Below are 21,177 nucleotides of genomic sequence, written 5' to 3'. Positions count from 1 at the left end.
CTGATGTATGGTTTTCTTAAGAAGAATTGTTTGTAAATAAGAAATGAAATGGCATCTGGTATCTATGAATAATATTTTATTTTTACTTAATTTCCGAATATATTTCTTCCAACTTAAGTGGAAGAAATAAAAAAAATTAACTTTAAAAATATGTCGAATGTTAAATTTTTTTTAACAGTTTAAACTCTTAAATTAAATTATACATATTATATTAAAACTCTGCTTAAAACTAAAATAAATAATATGTAAATTATGTATTTTTTTAAAGTTTATGTGAAAAGTTTTTAATTTACTCGTACTATATGAAATTTAATTTGTTTTAATTTCAATTATTTTTTCAACTATTGTTCTTTGCTCATCGCTAAACGATTGTAATGGTCACTTTTGTTCTAATTGTAAAAAAAATCTCTATAAATTTTACAGAAATTTTTTTTTTTTTTTTTTTTTTTTTTTTTTTTAAAAGAAAATATTTTTGTTACACACTATCTCTGTATATTTGATGGTTTAAAACTGTTTTTTACGAAACCATTTTTCTCTATTTTTCATCCTAATCATTAACGGACTAAAACTGTCAATTCAAATTATAGTTTCCGCCATGCGTTTTTGCTACTTGTAAGATAATTTTATCTCTTTTTAGATAATGTTAAGATTTTTTTCCGTGCTTGCTCTTACTTTTCAGAAATCATTTTATAGTTTTGCACAACGGTTAAATAAAACTGCAATTCGACTTTATTGTCGAATTAATACTCTGCCTGATTATTTTTTTTACAGTGCTAATATTGTTCTGGAAAAAAATTAAGTTCCTTGAGGAAAAAATCTACCCTGCAAAAAAAAACAAAAAAAAAGTAAATAATATTTAGAAATTATTGTATACTGTTGATTTTTATTTACTTGGAGAATCCGTTGGATAACCAAATTTAAGTTTTCATTACTTTCCTCCTATACTCTGCAAATTCTTTTGAAGTGTGGCTATAACATTTCACTTCATATGGATTAATTTTGATCATTGATTTAATAATTGATTTTGGTATGGATTGATTTTCCAATGTTTCCAAAGTACCTCAATTAAAGGAAAAATAAAATCTTTTAGGAATTTAGGTTTACTTTACACAGATACATATACTCATTTTGGTATTGACTTTTTGTACAAATTAACCGTCATCGGATGAATATCGAATTATTACGATTAGATGGATTTCCTTGTCTGAAAAAAGAGCTTTTGTTCTTAGTTCGCGAAAGTTTCAGTAACGCGTTAACAATAAAATAACTAAACTAAAATTAAGTGCTTCCATTTATACTGCATCAATAAATTTTGCTCCGTTAAATCGATCTTATTCAAGTTCAGGTACTTTTTCTTGCAAAGAATATTTAATAAAAGTTGCTGCAACGTATAAATAAAAAATAACTAAACTAAATTTAATTGCTTTCATTTGTACTGCATCAATCAATTTTGCTCTGTTAAATCGATCTTATTCAAGTTCAGGTATTTTTTCTTGTAAAGAAAATTTAATAAAAGTAACAGAAACGTTAAGTTAAAGACAGATAAAGGTAGGGATGATTAACCGTACTTAGCTAAGCACAGGTGATACTATAGTATCACCTGTATCACCACCTACCTATAGTATCACCACATACAGTTATAACTGTTAAAATTCGTTATAAGTCGTACTGTTACTATTTCCGTAAACTTAAACACATAAACTTATATTGTTGTTGCACTTGCACTGTTTACAATATAACTTGTGCTATTTACCACTCAATTTATAAATTCCTTTATCTGAAAACACAACAAAAATGAAGATAACACTCAAACTATGGCAATCCTTAGACATTATGCATGTCATAATGTTGATTTTCTTTAACCGATTTCAAACTCAAGGCTTTTTTAAATTAATTAACACTTTTATGAAATTAGGTCTATTTTTAAATACGATCTCCGTAATAAAATAAATCAAGCATGTTCACTCATCACCTCGTAAACTTAACATGACCGGGGGGATAAACCGGAAGATTTCAAGATTCAGTTCCGGTTTCAGAATCGTATTACTGTTTACTCTCAGTTAACCACCTATTAAAATGTTTACGATCAAAATTGCAGGATGATAAGATAACAACTATGAGTGACTAACACGTCATTTAGTTGGTACTATACATCCCCGATGATGCTTATCTTTTCAAAAGCCCGATTGGAAAAGGAAGAAAATTTGAATGTCTGCGTATCACGTATAGACATGCGTATAGACGACGTGTCTGTACGCCTGAAACGATACCTCCCTCACCTAAAATTAACATTCCACTTACAACAGTCTTAATGTAATCTATGAATTATATTAAATCGTAATCTATAATGGTATTATATGAATCTATTAATAGTATTATATGAATTGATTGAATTCAATCCTGATCTTTGGTCAGATTTCAGGTTAATAAATTAGCAACTAAATTCAGTCTAACACATTTCAGTATAAATAAAATAAAACAAAAGATTAAAATTAGCTTATTAGAAATACAACAATAGCGTTTATATAATTCTCCAAATCCTTTAATGTGGTAATTAAAATAGTTTTTATTGTCCAAGGAACCTGACAAGGGAATGAATGAACAATGTACATTTGCTTATAATTTCACATAAAAAGTTGATAAGAAGAAACTATATTTTTATACAAACGTTAACGTTATTTAAAATATGAGCAAGCGTATATGGATCTATTAATAGTATTATATGAATTGATTGAATTTGTAGTGTATCTACCACTACAACAATACAATTCCAATTCACTAGTATATAAGACATGTTAACTCGATTCTATGATGGGGTACCTTTTCGTAGATGAAGATTGACATAGTCGACGTGACTCTCACCACATTGGTGACCTTCGGACTTGATCTGAACACGCCTATCTTGACCGTACCGACCACTTCGATCTGAACACGCCTACTTCGATGGTTGGTCTACATAGAACAGCTGACTTGCTACTTGTAACTGCGACATTATTCCCCTCCTCGTGCTGTTACCATTCAGTCTCGATCACACACAACGTCGGCCAGCATACACTCGATTGCTAATGGCAACACAAGAACAACCACGACTGCGAACTTAATACAGCTCTCACGATCAGCAAAAGTACGGTGATCCTAATACAGCTCTCCCGGCTTCTCACAAAACAGCAACGAATCAACTAGTGGTATCCGTTCGTCAAATTATATCACAGGTAAAATTCTGGTGGGGGAGTACTGTAATGTATCTACCACTACAAAAATACAATTCCATTTCACTAGTATATAAGACATGTTAACTAGATTCTATGCTAGGGTGCCTTTTCATAGATGAAGGTTTACATTGTCGATAACTACTATCCCCACAAATTCAATCCTGATCTTTGGTCAAGTTTATAAGTTAGCAACTAAATTTAGTACAACGCATTTCATAAATAAAATAAAACAAGATTAAAATTATGTTATTAGAAATACAACAAAAGCCTTTATGTAATTCTCCAAATGCTTAAATATGGTAATTAGAATTGTTTTTTTTTTTGTCTAAAAAACTTTGAAAGGGAATGAATGAACATTGTACATTTGCTTATATTTGTACATTTGCTTGTACACGAATTATACATTTGCTTATAAGAAAAAAATTTCTTTTTATGTAAACCTTAACGTTATTTAAAATCTGAGCAAGCTTATTTTGTAAATACTTATGCAGATTAAAATAGCTTCATCTTTTTCTTAAAACCAATTCTAATATATATATATATTTTAAGGAATGTTGCAGAGTATCGAATTATGAAAAAAAAAATTTTTTTCTTAAAAAATGCCGCAGTGTTCTTTAATAAAATTTGAGTTACATATAAACACATTCTTAACTTTAATCCTGTAATCGATTCTCTAATATAACTGTAAAATAATGTATATGTGAACTTTAAACATAAATGTTTAGCAGAAAATTTATATTGTTTTAACTTAGCAAAAAAAATTTGATAAAAAAGAAAGAGCTGAAAAAGATATATCAATGTTGCATGGTTTTATAAAAAGATACTCCGAAAAGAGGTAAAAAGGAAGAGACACCAGAAATGGAAAAATGACTGGTGAATTAATTATTTTAGAATAAAGAGGGTAAAACAGAAATGTCTTTTGTGTTCGAAAAGACTAAAAAGATGAGCAATCTTCCGGGGGAGGAAAATTTAAAAAGAGAACTCTCAAATGAGACTAGCGTAAGGCCGAACATCGCTTATCGAGGTGGAAAAAATCAATGATTGTATCGAGCGGTGATTAATATTAAAAGGAAGTTATTCGTTAGAAATTTATGAAAAGTTAGTTCTGAAAAATTGTTTTCAGTTAAAAGAGATGAGAAATAAAAGATTTTAGTAAGCGTTAAAATGCGTGCCGAATAAAAGATCTGCTAATTCTAATAATAATCTGAAGGAAGAAAAAAAAGATAATTATACAAATTAATGATAATTTTGTTGATTTCAATCATAAAATTTATAATAATAATCGGAGATAGATACTAAATGCAGTTTATTTTTTTGGAATTTATACAGAGCTAGTTTTCAGTTATAAAAGTCGAAAAATTGTAAATATGGTAAAAGTGCCGTGGTAAGGGCCGGGATAGCCTGGTTGGTAGGGCACTGGGCCCATGTCCAAGATTCCGTTTGTTCGATCCCAGGCCAGCGGAAGACTCTCCGTTTAGTAAATGGTGAGTGCTGCGCGTTAAATCTGTCGAATCGCAAAGTCCTCCTCGTTCCCATAACAAATCAATACCTCTAGGGTTACTGATCCAGGAGTTTCCTTGTCTTCTGGATTGGTTCAAGATTACAAGGTTACGGAGTTGAACATTAGTAGTCGTAAACCCAAAATTGGCTAGGCTGTTCAACAACGGATGAAAAAAAAGAGAGAGTGCCGTGGTGGGTCGGGATAGCCTACTTAGTAGGGCACTGGGCTAATGTACAAGAGATCCTGGGTTCGATCCTCGCCGGCCGAAGAGTCTCCGTGTAGTAAATGGTGAGTAATGCACGTTAAATCTGTCAAGTCACAAAGCCCTCCATGTTTCCTTTACAGATCATACCTCTGGGGGTACCGATCAAGGAGTTTCCTTGTCTTCTGGATTGGTTCAAAATTAAAAGGCGTAACCTAAAAATCGGGTCGGCTGCTCAAGTGTGAATGAATCTTTATACACTTTGATTATACACCTTGGGAGGTTTGACCTTTCAAGGTTGTTTCTGAAATTAACTTCGAATAAACCTCCAATCAACCTTGACAGCTCAAAACAACATCATATAAACCTCAAAAATACCTAAAGTTTTTGTAAGAGTATTAACCACACATTTAGTAAAAAATACAAAACTAAAAAGTAAATTTAACAAAATAAATGATTTTTATGCCATGCTCGATGGTATAATGATAAAGTTACTAAATGTTATCACATTTACCAATTTTTATCGCATAAGATTGTTAATTTTACCAAAAATTTATTACTACAGCACTTCAATATTAAAAAATCGAGCTTTTTCATATAGCCAGAAACACGGTCAAATTTACAATATTCTGTTGGTTTTTACCACTTTTTTTGTGTAGATTTATATATTGTGAACAGAATAATTAAAGTGAAGAAATTTCAAATGCTATGCGATTCCAACAAGTATATCGATGTCTGGAAAATAAAGCTGTGCTTTATGTAATTTTGAATTTCCTATCGGTTTAACCTAATGCATGAATTCACTTTCACTTATCATATATAACAAGTAAATTAAACTGTGGATTACTTTTAAATAAGAATTAAAAGAAGAAAAAAACATTCAACCTTTTAAATTTTATAGCACGTTGATTCCTTTTAAAAAGAAATCCCAAAGATGTGAAATTCTATTTCCAGCAAAAGCCGAAGAATAAACACCACCATAATCCTTTCCTGGATTTTGAAGTCTGAATTCCAATAAGTTTAAAAACGGGAATCGAGGGGAAAAAATCTGCAATTCATTCCTCCCACAAGTAAATGGCAGATGGTTTTTTCTTCCTTTTTTTATTATTCCAATTCCCTTCATTGATTTCATCTTCTTTTCAGGATTCGCCAATGCTTCGTTTAGTAGCCAAGATGAAAGGGAACTTTATCTTTAAAAGCTTGTCTTTCAGATTACTTCTACAGAGAGATGAACTGTAAACAAGGCGGCAATACAAGAAGAAATGTACAAAATGCGAAAAAAAAACTGTCTTTCATTACGAATTTGGTGGGGTTACTCAATCGAAAAGAATTCATAATGGATAAATCCGATGTCAATATTTATCATTGGTACGCTTCGGTTTATTTGAATAGAAATATAGAAAGATGTAGGTTTAGGTTCAATATATTTTGTCGCCAACCATTAAAGTTTGTTTTGCTGAAAAATAAATTTGACATTTTTAAAGTCAAACTAAGAGTGTTTAATTCTAAGGTTTAAATGCCGATTTCCAGAAATTATAGGGTCGCCCATCATACTTTTGATTAAAGGTTTGCTATAAGTTCATCATTTTAATGATTCCAATATAGCCTCAATAAAAATACAGATATTTTTAAAGAAAGATATAAAAAATACTCTAAAGACTACATTATAGATACCACCGTCGATAAACGAACAATATGTAAACATATTGAAAAGATAGCGTTATTATTATTTTTTTTCTCGAAATTTTAAACTGAAATTAGAAACCAATGAAACTCTTTTATTGTGCATCGAGGGTAACTGGCTTTCATGCCTGACTTTTTCTTAAATAAAACTAATCCAACGAGTTACATAGGCAAGAATAACTCAAAAATCTTCCATGATCAGCTCAACATCTGTTTATTAGAAGAGACATTTTATAATAACGGCACAGGCCAAGGCAGTAATACAAGAAGAAATATACAGAGTAATCAGGTAGTATTCGAATCAGATCGCAGGAAAGAATATGAACCAGAGTTGATTGTGTTAAAAGTAAACTCTTCATAACCTGAACTGTTCCAATTTACAAAACTGTAAGCTAATTTACTTCATGAGATTTTGTTTCGAAATATATTATAGAGCCTTAAGGATTGATTTCTCTCAAATTGTTTTTAATTTGAAAACTATGATGTGCAGTTATAGTCAGAAGTTATATCATAAGGATAAGGATTCATATTGAGAAAAAAAAATAGATTCTTGATTTTTTTAAAAAGAGCTACATTATTTGACAAATTCATGATCATTTTAAAATAGCGGTTCTTCAAAATTTATTAGCCTATTAAAAGAACTGTATTATGAGACCAATTCATAATCAATTATAAAAAACAGCGGTTTTAGGACAATTTTAACTTAAAAAGAGCTACTCTATTTGATTTCATTGCTATTTATATAAAAAATGTAGCTATATAATATAATGTTATATTAAAAAAAAAGAAAAAGGTTCTTGAAAAATGTATTTTCTTAATAAGAGCTACATTCTTTGATAAATTAATAACCATTAATAAAATTTAATAGAAAATAATACTAAAATTTTAATTGCAGATATGTATATATTTCTTTTTAATTTGAGGATATTTTTATAACTATTCTCTTAAAATTTTACCTTAGGTATTATAAGTTCAATAATTAAAAAAAGATAACTTTTTAATTATTAAATTGTAAAAAACCTACACAGTAAAAAATTTCGAATCAATTTATTTTAAAAAGTACTGGCACTCAGGATGCCGATACTTTTTTCCGCAAAATTCTTTTATCGTGAAATTTTAATTTCTTCAATATTATTGACTGCAAAATCACTGAAATTTTAAGAAAATGAATAAGTACATAAAATTTTACAGTAAAAATGGATTTTACGGAGGGTGCCAGTACTTTTTACCGCAATTTGATCAGAATTTTTTGCATATATGTTTTCCCTTAATTTATATAAATAAGCAAACTAAGCTTATTTCCTAATTACGTTAAATTGAATATTTAAATATGATAATAAATATCCAACTAATAACTTTCAGCACGATAAAAATAACAAATAAATAAAACAAAATTAGGCTCAAGACGTTAATTAACACAAAAAACGTATCAATCTGATTTAAAACTGGCGAAGTTATTAAAAAATTTCTCAAATCAAAAGAGATGACAAAGCAAATATATCTAAGATTTTACCTCTTAGTTAATAAGTATCGAGAAAAAAAAATTCTTTAAGAACAATATTGAGCGGAAGACAAACGACTGAGAGAACAAGATGGATTGAGAAAGTATAAGATTTATGGCTTGTCAACATGGAAAGTGATGGATCTGGGATTGAACCCACGCCGAGTAGATTGCTGGCGACCATCATTCATTGAACTTATTATCTTTTCAAAATAAGCTTTCCTCATCCTCGCACACATTATTACACGAGACACTATTATTTGACATAATCTGAGAAATATGCCGGAAATTCAACATTTATAAAGTGAAGTTTGTTAATTGAGAGGCTTTAAAGTACATTAGGCTAAAGTGAATTTCAATTGGTGATAAAGGTAATAATCTTTATTTTTCATGCCAGGCGATAGTTTTTATTATCATCTCAGCTTAGTAAATATGAATTTATAAAATTCGGAAATTAAAGTATCCATGAATCTATGTTTATTTTTACAATAATTTATGAGCCATTGCGGCTCAGGGGATGGAGCGTTAGCCTTCCAATGAGGTGAACCGGGCTCGAATCAAAGCGATGGCTGATCAATACTAATTCCACACCCGGCTCATACCGACCACAGTGATGACGTAAAATATCCTCAGTGGTAGACGGATCATGGGTTAGAGTCCCCTTGCCATCAGGGTAACCGTGGGAGGTTCTCGTGGTTTTCCTCTCCATGTAACGTAAATGAGGGATTAGTTCCATCAAATTTCGTCCTCTACTTGATCCAGGAGTTCCCTTGTCTTCTGGATCGAGTTCAAAATTACAAGGATACGGAGTTGAACATTAATACTCGTAAACCCAAAAATTGGGTCAGCTATTTAAAGACAGTTTACAAAATTAAAAAAAATGGTATGAAAACTAAAAATATTTTTAAGGTAAATTTAAATACCATTACATTTTCAGTACCAAGTTTTGTGCCCATATGAAACACGTTTAGTTATTATTCGTCGAAGTGAAATATGTGCGTAACTCTTTCAAAGAAAAAATAACATATTATGCTTTATTATGCGAAGAATTTTTTTAAAAATCGGAAAGGCTATTTATAACTTATATCTGGGCAGAAAATTAAATTTATTTGCAAGAGAAAATAATAAATAAAAAAAATCTTCATTTTAATGAAAGTTGCAAAACATGATAACAACAATAAAGAGGACGGGGATAACATTATAAACGTTGTAGCTGTTATTCAAAGATTTGTCATTTACCTGAAAAACCGTAGTTGCAGATTTTTCATTTCGGCTAAAAATTCTCGTTAATATTGGCTGCAGTAAATTATTTAGTGTGCGTAGAAAAGAAAAAAAAGTTCTTCTTCAATTTGAGGAAAATTGACACTAAGTAAGAAATCATTCTAAGATAAAATATATATATATCAATAAATAAGAAAATAATTTTAAAAAAAATCGAAAATTTAGACTCAGTAGTTGAGATTAAAATTCATAGCTTGGTACACTGAGCTAATGAAAAACCTGCAATACTTTCTTTCTCATTGCTACGAGCAGATACATTTTGAACTTAAAATAATCCAAGAATTTGCGTTTTTGGTCGTTGAGTTATATCTTTTAAAAGGAATAATGATTAAATGAAAATAAGAAAATTGAAGCAATTTTAAGGAATAAATGAAGATTTTTTTTGAATGAATATAACTTTATTTAGGGTATAATGAATAAATAAAAAAAATTTATTTAACAAAAAAATTAAGAAATAAAACAGAAATATTCAATAGAAATTTAAAGAATTTATGTTGGACTTTAAAAAAATGCTTAAAAAATCGTTACATAAAGAAGTAGATCAATGTTGTTCTCAAAACCAAATCCATATAGTTGTAGACACAAAAAAAAAGTTAACTGAGATATAAATTTTGAAGAATTTACTCAGAGGAGAAGAAACTTTTCCTTGGCTAAGATTTTGCAAACAGCAGACACTGAATATTAAATCTGACATATATTTAAAACTCAAAATCCTCAAATATTAGCTTTTTCGAATCGATAAGAGAGATGAATAACCAAATATTTGGGCACTAAATCAGAAGCTGTCATGAAGATTTCATATTATTCTTTCTAAACTTTTGTTGTAAGTTACGAGACCAGTTTAAACTTTACAGAGCGTGGGTATAACATTTGGTTTCATCAAACTGAAATTTTGATTTTTTTCATTTCGTTGAAAGAGTTCGGATTATTTTCTTCATTTTGGTTCTTAAATTACATGAAATATTAAATAAATAATTCAAACTGTTCCTCAATTGTTATATTTAATTCAAATGTCAGCCTGTGAATAGTTTTTTTCATAAAAGGAATCATACACATACGTTTTTAATTACAAAATTTTTTGTAAAAATTTTGTTGAACTGTTACAACCTGTTCAGTGCGTAAAATAAAAAAAAACTGACCATCCTGAATAACTTCTGATCTAAAGATCGGATCTTCACGTTCTAGAACTCAATATTAATAGTTCGAGGGGGTGACCTTAAATATGCTAATTAATTAGTGCAGACGATATTTTAAGTCAAGAGAGAGTTCCAAAGTTTGGGTCCCCAAATATTAATTTTACTTTTTGTATATTTCACCAGATCTAGAGAACAATTTAAGAGATTTGAAAAATTTTTGCACACAATTATAAAATCTGTTTATCTGAAGATAATTCCATGCAAAAAATAAACTTCAGTAAGTATGTAATAGTTTTTATTATTTTCTTAAATAATAGTCGAAAAACTTTGAATAGTAAGGTATACAGTTTTTTACACCATTTTAAAGTATGTATTTTTACAGGGCAAAATAGAAATTTGAGGGAAACTGGTTGAATAGTTTCTGAGAAAAGGAGTTTTACATTAAAAATTCTATAGTATTCAGGAACTATTCGAATCCGTCAAAAAAAAGTTAATTTATTTAAGAGAAAATTCGTTTTTGTGTCTGATTTCTTAACCTATAACATCGTTTGCACTAATTAATTATCATATTTGAAGTTACCCCCTCGAGCCATTAAAACTGTCCTAGAGCGTGAAGATACGATCATTAAATCAAAAGTCATTTAGGATGGTCTATTTATTTTTTTGCGCACTGTGCAAGGTAAGAAATTCTGAAATAAATTATGATATGAAGTACAAGCACATTGGGTGCCTTATCACTAAAATCTATTTTTACCGTTAATTACTATACCGAAATTTTTGCAGTACTGTTTATTTATTTAGAATGATTCAGTGATATTATTCTAATTTATTCGGTAAATATTACACTATAATTTATTCGGCAAAAATTACAGTGCGGCACAGTACATCAAATTATTTGTTCCTCTACATGTTCTAGTTAAAAATAGATTTTACAGTAAAAAGTGCCGGCACCTTGAGTGCCGGTATCAAAAAATCCATTTTTTAAGGGAAATTGAGTCAATAAGCAAATTTATAGTTCAAATTATAAAAAATAATCTACTACATATTTAGGGTAAATTGCGGTAAACGATCCCCTTATTCGACGAATATGTACCAAAGTTCACTATTTAGGGGAAGTAATGTTAAATAATCCAAAACATATGCGGAATTTTTGTTTTAAAAATTCCAAAGAGTTCAGAGGAAATTTCCTGTAATGATTCACTGTTCCATGGAAATTTCGTCAGATATTTAACTATTTTGGGAAATTCCTCTTTGTTACGAGGCTGCTGGGAAGATTAATAAAATATTTTTATTGTCTTAATCAAGATCAGGTTGTGATGTGAAAGAATTCACTATTTAGGAATTTTTTTTCCGAATTCCTCTCTGTTGTGATGCTACTGGGAAGAGTTTGATAAAAAAAAAAGTATTGACTGAATCAAGACCAGGTCGTTAGGCAACGAACTTGTTTCAGAAAAAAATTTCTTTAAAAAGCACAAAAATTTTATATAGGCCCATATCACTTCGTTGCACTAATAATAAATTATATAAAAATAAGTATGTTATTGAAGAAAACAACTATATAAAACACGAAAATTACTTACACTGTGAAAAAATTCCAGATCAAATTATGATATAAAGTAACTTTGGGTGCATCGTCCAGAAAATTCATTAAGTCAATTTTTCCGTAAAATATTATACCTATAATGTCTGTATTATTACTATGAAATGTGACTCTTAAATTAGACTGATTCAAACTGATTAGACTGATTTAGACCAATTAGACTGGTTCAGTGATTTTACGGAAATTTTTATTGTAAAAATTACGATAGATCAGATTTTTTGTGTTGTTTCGGTAAAAATGATTTTTACGGTAAAAAGTACTGGGATCCTGAAAGACATTATTTTTACAGTACAGAATTTTTTGCAGTATATTCAGAGGGGTAACAATAAAGTTTTGTAACTTCATAAGAGAACTCGTAAATCACATAACCAGACTTCGATAAAATAAAAAACTTTCTGCAAACATTAAATCTGCTATAAATTTATCGACTCTAGTTTTAACCTTTTCGTTGAAACCTAACTTTGACAAAAATCGCAGATTTATTAAGTGCTAAGTTTTTATAAAACTCTACATTGATTACCATGCATACCAGCATATATTTCTTTTAATTAAGCAGTTTTTTGAAATTATAAAACTAGTTACTGACTTTCCTTGTTTTATCTTACACTTAACTTTCCTTCTATATTTATAAGATGCTCAGAAACATTTCAATGCAAACATTTAATAAATAAATATTTTTTTTCATGATGAGTAATATTAAATACTTTTCCGCGAATAACGTTCGTGTATATTATGCACCTCTGCATAGAACAATTATTTGATAGTATTAAGTTATGAAAGCTTTTAAAAATAAATTCAAACCGAAATCATTATAAATGTGGAAATAAAAACAAAGAGTTTAAAGAGATAAATTTCTTTCGCAGGTAACAAAATCTATGGCCAGATTCCTTTAAATGGTCTTTATGAAGATAAACGACCTCCCCGAAAACAAAGACAACACATTTTAGTCATACCTCACCTAAATGCGACAAAGCTAACGATTCAAATTATTCTTTTCGAATCATTTCCAAGCCTCGGTTAAGTTGAATCAGAAAATGATATTGATCTTTTCCTTCTACTATACCCCCAACCCCGAGAAACCGACCCGTTATCGCACTTTATTGGTTTCGGGGAGAGATCGAAAAAGAGGGGAATAATCAGGAGGAAAAAAATAGCAGAACTACGGAAGAAAATAGGAGACGACAGCAGGAAAAGATTTCAAGTAAACATTTGCTCCCCACGGTGAGTAATGGAGAAGTATTGAATGACTATGAACTTCAAATCTTGAGTTAAGACAGACATTTCTAAGACAAAGTTCACGCCTTTTCCCATTAGAGAATACATTAGATAATTGTTATTGATTTAAAGTAAAAGAATTTTGTTTGCTAATCACATTGATTGAAGAGCAGCATTTAAAAGCAGTAATTTGACAGAAAAAACCCCGATTTTTTTAAACCTTTAGTCACAGAATTTTTATTAAACATAATTTTCATACCCTTTTTATTATTTTGTATAGATTTAATTCAAAATAAGTGAAAAACATTGTAAATGGAATTTTAATAACTGATGGTTATAATATATGTTACTGTTAGAATTTTAATTCTAAAATTATTATAACATAACCGGCAGTAGTCTGTCCACTCGATGAACTGTAAAGATTACGCTAAAGAAAATTTTTACATTTGCGGTTTTGAAACCGTCAACAACTGCTATGGTTATAAGACCCTGAATACAAAACTATACAGTTTTTTTAACCATTTACAACTAGCATGGTTTCAAAACCATAAAAAAATTTAACTGGATATAAGAAATCGGATTTTCACTAGGTAGTGGGGGCATTGGAGATTGCAGGACACAAATTGGAGAGTGCAGGAACTCTTCATGTGTAGAAGTTAATGGAGGAAATATTGCGGTGTCAACGCTGGGACTGGAGTCCCAGTTCTGTTGGTCATGAGACTGACACATTAGCTCTCTCACCTATAATATGTGCACAGTAGCAAGGAGCTAGGTGGTTTCATTAGGTAGGCTTAGTTGGCGCGATAATATTCTGATTATTCTGATATATATATATATATATATATATATATATATATATATATATATATATATATATATATATATATATATATATATATATATATATATATATATATATATATATATAGTCAATTCGCTATAACTCGAATATTACTATAACTCGATTTTTTTTGGATCTTTTAAAGCAAGAAAAAAAAGCTAGGAGCTGATATCTTGCCCCTTCCTTTGCAACACACACACAATGTCTTTTGCACTCTTCATGGAGAAGCTAAAGCTATCTCTCTTGAAGTATGTGAACAGTGGTTAAATGAAACGTTACCAAGTTTACTTCAAGGATACAGTTAAAATGGTGTTTTCAATATTAATGAAATGGATTTATTTTTTAAATGTCTTCCAAATAAGACTATGATGTTTAAGGATGAAAACTGCTCAGGTGGTAAAATGAGCAAGGAGCGTTTGATTGTCCTAGTTGGAGGAAATGCGTCTGGGTCAGAGAAATTGCCCTTACTTGTTATCGGAAAATACCGAAATCCCCGATGTTTCAAGAATGTAAAAACGTATCCTTTGGATTACAAGTCTTACAAAAAGTTTTGGATGACATCAGTTTTATTTGAAGACTATGTAAGAAAATTGGATCGGAAATTCTTCGCTAAAAAAAGAAAAGTGATACTCTTAATGGATAGTGCATAGTGATCTACCTAATTTGAAAGCAGTAAACTTGCAGTTTCTCCCGCCAAACACAACAGCAAAGTTGCAACCGATGGACCAGGGTATCATAAAGTGCTTCAAACAGTCTTATCGTAAATAGCTTGTCAGAAAAATGATCTTAAATATTGTAAGCATTTAGAAGATTTGTAATTAATAAGCATTAATTAAATAATCCAACACTATTTTGAAATTCCAAAACCGAAACTAACGGTAAGTCGAACTTCCGATATGTCGAAGTTTTTCGTCAGTCCTATCAGATTCGAGTTATCGCGAATTCACTGTATATATATATACAGGGAGAGAGAGAGACAGACAGAGAGAGAAAACATGGAAAATAATAAAGATTAATGAAAAGAGAAGAAGAAAAAATTATTAGAAAAAATATATATTAAAAAGCAGGAAAACAAAAAAAAAATGGAAATATATAATCTCATCATCAGCGCATACGATTATATCTGCATAAAGGAGTGCTTCTTTTATCATTTTTATCTTTATTCTGCTGCATATATATATATATATATATATATATATATATATATATATATATATATATATATATATATATATATATATATATATATATATATATATATATATATATATATATATATATATACATATATATATATATATACACTGAAGAGCCAAAAAAACTGGTTTACCTGCCTAATAACGCGTGGGCCTTCGGCTCCGAAAGCCCATATCGATGATGTTTCGTTGAATGGTTAGCACGCTGACACTTGTTGATGGCCCAGCATTGGAATCTGCTGCAATTTGTGGAAGGGTTGCACGTCTGTCACGTTTAATGATTCTCGTCAATCGTCGTTGATCCCGTTCTTGCGTGATCTTTTTCCGACCTCAGCGATGTCGCAGATTTGATGTTTTACCGGATTTCCGATACTCACGGTATACTCGTGAAATGGTCGTAAGTGAAAATCCAAATTTCATTGCTGTCTCGGAGATGCTATGTCCCATCTCCCATGCGCCGACTATAACACCACGTTCAAACTCACTTAAATCTGTATAACCTGGCATTGTAGCAGCAGTAACCGATCTAAGAACTGTGCTAGACACTCGTTGTCATATATACGCGTTGCCGATCGCAGCGCTGTACTTCGATTGGCTCCATACCCCTTTATTTGCATACTCATGCCTGTACCAGTTTTTTTGGCTCTTCAGTATGTATATATATATATTATATATATATATATATATATATATATATATATATATATATATATATATATATATATATATATATATATATATATATATATATATATATATATATATATATATATATATATATATATATATACTATTATTTTTTAATTTTAAAATGAAAAAATATAATAAAAGTAGATTAAACAATAAAAATACTGAAATATTACTAACAATATAGAAATTTTATTCATTCTCTATAAAACATATTTCTGATCACTATTAAAAAAGAAATTTCATGCTTTTCCTTCCAAAAGTCACTTTGTCTTTACATATAGAATAGAACTATAACAATCTAATAACAATTGCGATGTAATTAACGAAATAAATGGTGCTTAGTCCATAAAAGTAGATCAAATTCCGCAGTTCCTTTCAAACCTACTGCTATGAATTTTACCTTCCAATTTAATATGAAATTTCTATTTTAGACAAAATACAACTAGAAAGCATATTCAAACTTGAAAACTAATCTCAAACTATTGTATTACTAATGGTGTCTTTACGATTATTTTCATTCAGTTAACCCTAATGATCCAAAATTCACGAAAATAAACTCTAATGGTTCAGTCTATCTGAAACTACAGATCGAATTGTTCCACCTAAGTTTATCTTCATCCCTATCCGCTTAGCGTTTGGAGCATCAAGTTGCAATTAAGGGACTAAGACTAAAATGTTTTCGCACAGATGTTACCAACATTTGAGAAACATGAATCAGCAGATCAATTGAGTCATTATTCCAGTGGATATTATCTACGCTTCATTTAAATGCTAAAGTTAGGAGAAAAAAAAGTTATGGATAATGTTGCGGGTAATGGTTTTGTAATTAGGTTCATTCAGTAGATAAAATGTCAAATCGAATCGAAAAATAAAGTTTGGCTCATGGTTTCTTAAAAAACAACACTATTAAAAAAATTAAATGATCCTCCACAAGTTTGCTAGATTCGTTTTGACGATATTTTAATGATACTTTTATTAAAAAAAAACTTTCAGTAACTTCATGATTTTGATGACTTTTTAAAAAGTTTTCGGCAGTTCGAAAGCGAATGTGATTTCTAGAAAACTGAACTACGTACATCAAAAGTCAGTAAGGAGGAGTATTTTATGAATTAGAGCACAATCTTCTCTTCAAACACTATAAATAATGTTATTGTATCTGAACTCGTGAATCGAATCTAAAAATAAAGTTTGACTCATGGTTTCTTCAAAACATCAACTGAACTTTGTAACCCGTATTTTCAAAAGTCAAAAGAAGTAGAATTTTATTCTTTCCCAAGTCAAAATTTCTGATGATTTGCTATTGATGAACCAACATAATATTGATGGCAACCATCAATAATTACATCATGAACCATTATATTTTTTTACGGTAATCCAACGTAAGTAACCATCGCCTCAATGTACGAATTTGGACTGATTTATGATGGTCCAACATAAGAATAGCAACTTGTTGAGCCATCACGAATTTCCATCATAGTATCTCAGAAATCAAATGTTGGAACGATCATGAACAACCATCGTCCCAATGTAGGAATTCGGACTGATTTATGATGGTTCAACATTAAATAAAAATTGTTTTGATAGTATATTCCTGAGAACCTACAAGAATTCCCATTGAAACATCATGGAAATGCATAGTTGGAACCATGATGAACCATTACGAATCATCATGGATTGTTGGTCCATGAGAGTCAAATGATGGACGGTTGTTGGTATTTCAAAAACCATGACCACTTAATGGAAAATGTTGGATGATGGTGACCATTAAGGGATATTCACTTTGGTAACGATTTGATAAAATTAACAGTAAAATATGGTTTTATAAAATGTAATTCAGTAATGTATTTAGTATGAAGTTTGGTAAATATAGTAAAATTTGATAATTTTATCATGATACTTAAGAGGATGACATAAAAACCATCTATTCGATGATATTTACTTTGCAATTTTGTATTTTTTTACTAAATGTACAGTGATAAGAACTATAATTTTGAAAAAAAGAATTTCTGGTAAACTTTTACCATATGAAAAGAAAAAATACCGAACTAACAGTTTAATTTTGTTTTCGTTGAACAGAATTATATATATGTTGTTTTTTTTTTACCAGAAATGTCATTACAATAGAGTGCGGAAAGTATACCAGAACTTTATCTTTCATTTGCAAATAGTAAAATAAGGATATTTTCTAAATAATAACGCATAGATTTTAGATATTTTATAATGTTAACGCATTATTTTATCGATAAAGTAAAGATCTTGGACATTTTTTAGAAATTCGATATAAAATTTCTTTCTGTAGTTATTCCAGAATAAAAAAACACAATACCAAAACTCTGATAGAGTTACAGGATTTCTTAAAAATACTTCGAAATCAAATCCATGAAGAAAAGACTTGGTATTGTATTCCAAATCTTTCCTTACCATTAGATCCATAAATAGACTGTAAAAATAAAATAAAAACAAAAATCTGGATTTTTACAAGTCACTATCCGGGCATGTTCTTCAAAATCCCGGATTTATTCGTTTATTTACGGCCAAGATCTCCACTGCAATCATGCCTGACAGTGAATACAAAGCACTCGTCACTTCTCATTTGGCATTCTGAGAGTTTGTTCTCTTAACATCACCCGGATAGCAAGTTCCCGGATACGACGACAATAGCAAGAGCACCTGAGAACAGAAGGGGTGGCTCACATTGCTCAATGTATTTCTTTTGGAACTTTTTTTGTAGTTTTCATTTCAAAATGGAATAAAAGATTCGACATCGGTGCAGATATATAAAATTTTGTATTTTTTAGTTGATTTTTTTATCTTCAAATGGCTATGAAAGTAGAAGGAAAATGTAAATGACAAACGTTTTCGTTTTTTGGCGTAATTCAAAGATAGCATGACTCCAAGTAAAGATTTGAAAAGAGATAAAACTGATGTTTCAAAACACTTCAATGGTACTTACATTTTCTATTTAGGGGGTCAAGAATCCTGTTTTAATTTTTTTCTTAAATGTATGTTTATTTTTGAATTTTTATGTTCCCGTACAATAGAAAGAATATAAAGAAGTTCACAAATCATTTTGGAGAAATAAAAAACAAATTTAATTGTTACAAAAAAAAAATTTAATATTTTTTCTCCTAAAAATATCTTGAATACAAATGCTCATACTTTTAGTTACTGTCACAATGACTCATTGGTTACGATCCTGAGCTGCCATTGTGAAAACTGGGGTTGGACCCTCAGTCCATTCAGCTACAGCACGATGGGTACTAGTTAGTATGAGAAGTAAAGGCGGCTTGTGTGCAATACTGATTACCCTTCCCTAATCCTTCTGCTTGTCACCAAAGTGCGGAGACTTAACTTCAATGAATCCTATCCCCAAAGGTTCTGTAGCGAAATGCTTTACTTTTTTTATACTTTTATTTGCCCACAAAAATGCATCATCATTGGGGTTTTAAAATTTCCCAAAATAAAATTTTATATACTTTTTCTTATACTATTTTCTTTTTTTTTAAAATAATAAAAGAAACTTTGAAACTTTTTATAAGTTATAGTGAGAAGAAATAAAATTATCTGAAAATGTATATTCCAAATTTTATGCAATTAGTTTAGTAAGGTTTCGAGAAGAAGTATTATTTGTTAAGAAATATCATTTTAAAGGAAGGGAGAAAAAAAAAGTCACGGAATTAGTTTTCAACATTTCATCATTACTTGAAATTCAATTAGGGTAATAAAAAAAACAATTCTTATCTCTGATTCTATTAGAGAAAATATAATAGCATTATTTTTTATCAAATTAAAATATATATATATATATATATATATATATATATATATATATATATATATATATATATATATATATATATATATATAAATTTTTTGGTGTCTCGAATACTTGAAAAGAAATTTTTTTTTTCATTGATTAGATCAAGGACTGTCATTTTACACCATTTTTTAAAATTATTAGAATTAAACAATTAAAAAGAAATCAATTTAAATACAACTAATAAGTGAGTGAGAGTGTTATTTTATTTTAAGTGTAAGAGGTGTTAAGTGTATTTCTCTTTTAAGTGTAAGAGGAATATAAGTTATGAGGGTGGCAATGTGGTCAGCGTTACACACAAGCCGCGTTTACTTCCTAGAGAAGCTAGTCCCTTACAGTAGCCGATTTTACGGATAACTCCTTTCACAATCTTCCTAAGAGGCGAGTTTTAAGACATAATGCTCAAACCGAAATAATAAACGCTTTAAATAATAATCGGCAAAGAAAATAAAACGTACAGAATAGCACATAAATATAATAAACTGCGTGGAATAAAACTGCTAATTTTCCCTTTTAAAAATTTCCCCTTCTAAAATTCCCCTTAAATAACTCCAGAAAGACTGACATAGTAATAAGCAGATTACGTATAGGGAAGCTCTTACTAAACAAAACAACGTCTGTTTGCTCCAATTGCAGATAGTCATTAGCACATCTTGATTTCGTGTCTTAATTGTAAAAATACGAATCGATATTTTAATTGTGAATATCTTCAATTATTAATTTTAATTGTGAATATCTTCAATTATTAATTTTAATTTTAGATAATCCTTCAAATTATCATAATTAACGACTCTAATTGAAATTTTGATAAGCAGCACTCATACATTACAATCTCTATCGCAACAACAATGACAAGCATAACTATGTAATCATTAGCTACTCTTATAATGTCAAAGAATACAGTTAATTATGACTTTACTAAATGTTATTCACCATTGAAATCTAAATAAAGAGTTACCATCACTGTATACAATTTTGAATTCAAGGAAATTATTATTCATGTGCGTTGTATCATGCGTTTAAGTTCATACAGCAGAGTTGAATTCTGTTCTTCTTTGCTGATGTAATATACTTCTAAAATTACTTTTGTATATAAATATAAGTTAAATATAGATCACTACACTGTAAAAAATTCCGGGTCAAATAATGAAACAAAGTACCGAGACTTTGGGTGCATAATCAATAAAATCCATTTTCACCGTAAAATATTTTATCGTAATTTTTGCAATAATATTTATTTATTTAGATTGATTCAGAGATTTTGCTGTAATTATTACAGTAAAAATTATGGTTTATAAAATG

General features: G+C 29.5%; 1 protein-coding gene across 2 annotated transcripts in view; it reads right to left on the bottom strand.

The window, feature by feature from the left end:
• The window catches only part of LOC107439363 (uncharacterized), a 603,558-nt gene that overhangs the window by 205,350 nt on the left and 377,031 nt on the right, over nt 1–21,177 (bottom strand). The gene's annotated exons all lie outside the window — the stretch shown is intronic.

The sequence above is a fragment of the Parasteatoda tepidariorum genome, chromosome 7 (genome assembly GCF_982258835.1).
Source record: "Parasteatoda tepidariorum strain Cologne lab strain chromosome 7, Ptep-v5.0, whole genome shotgun sequence".
In the NCBI taxonomy this organism is placed as follows: Eukaryota; Metazoa; Arthropoda; class Arachnida; order Araneae; family Theridiidae; genus Parasteatoda; species Parasteatoda tepidariorum.
Note: the sequence above shows the minus strand (reverse complement) of the source record. Positions and strands in the feature narration are given on the sequence as shown.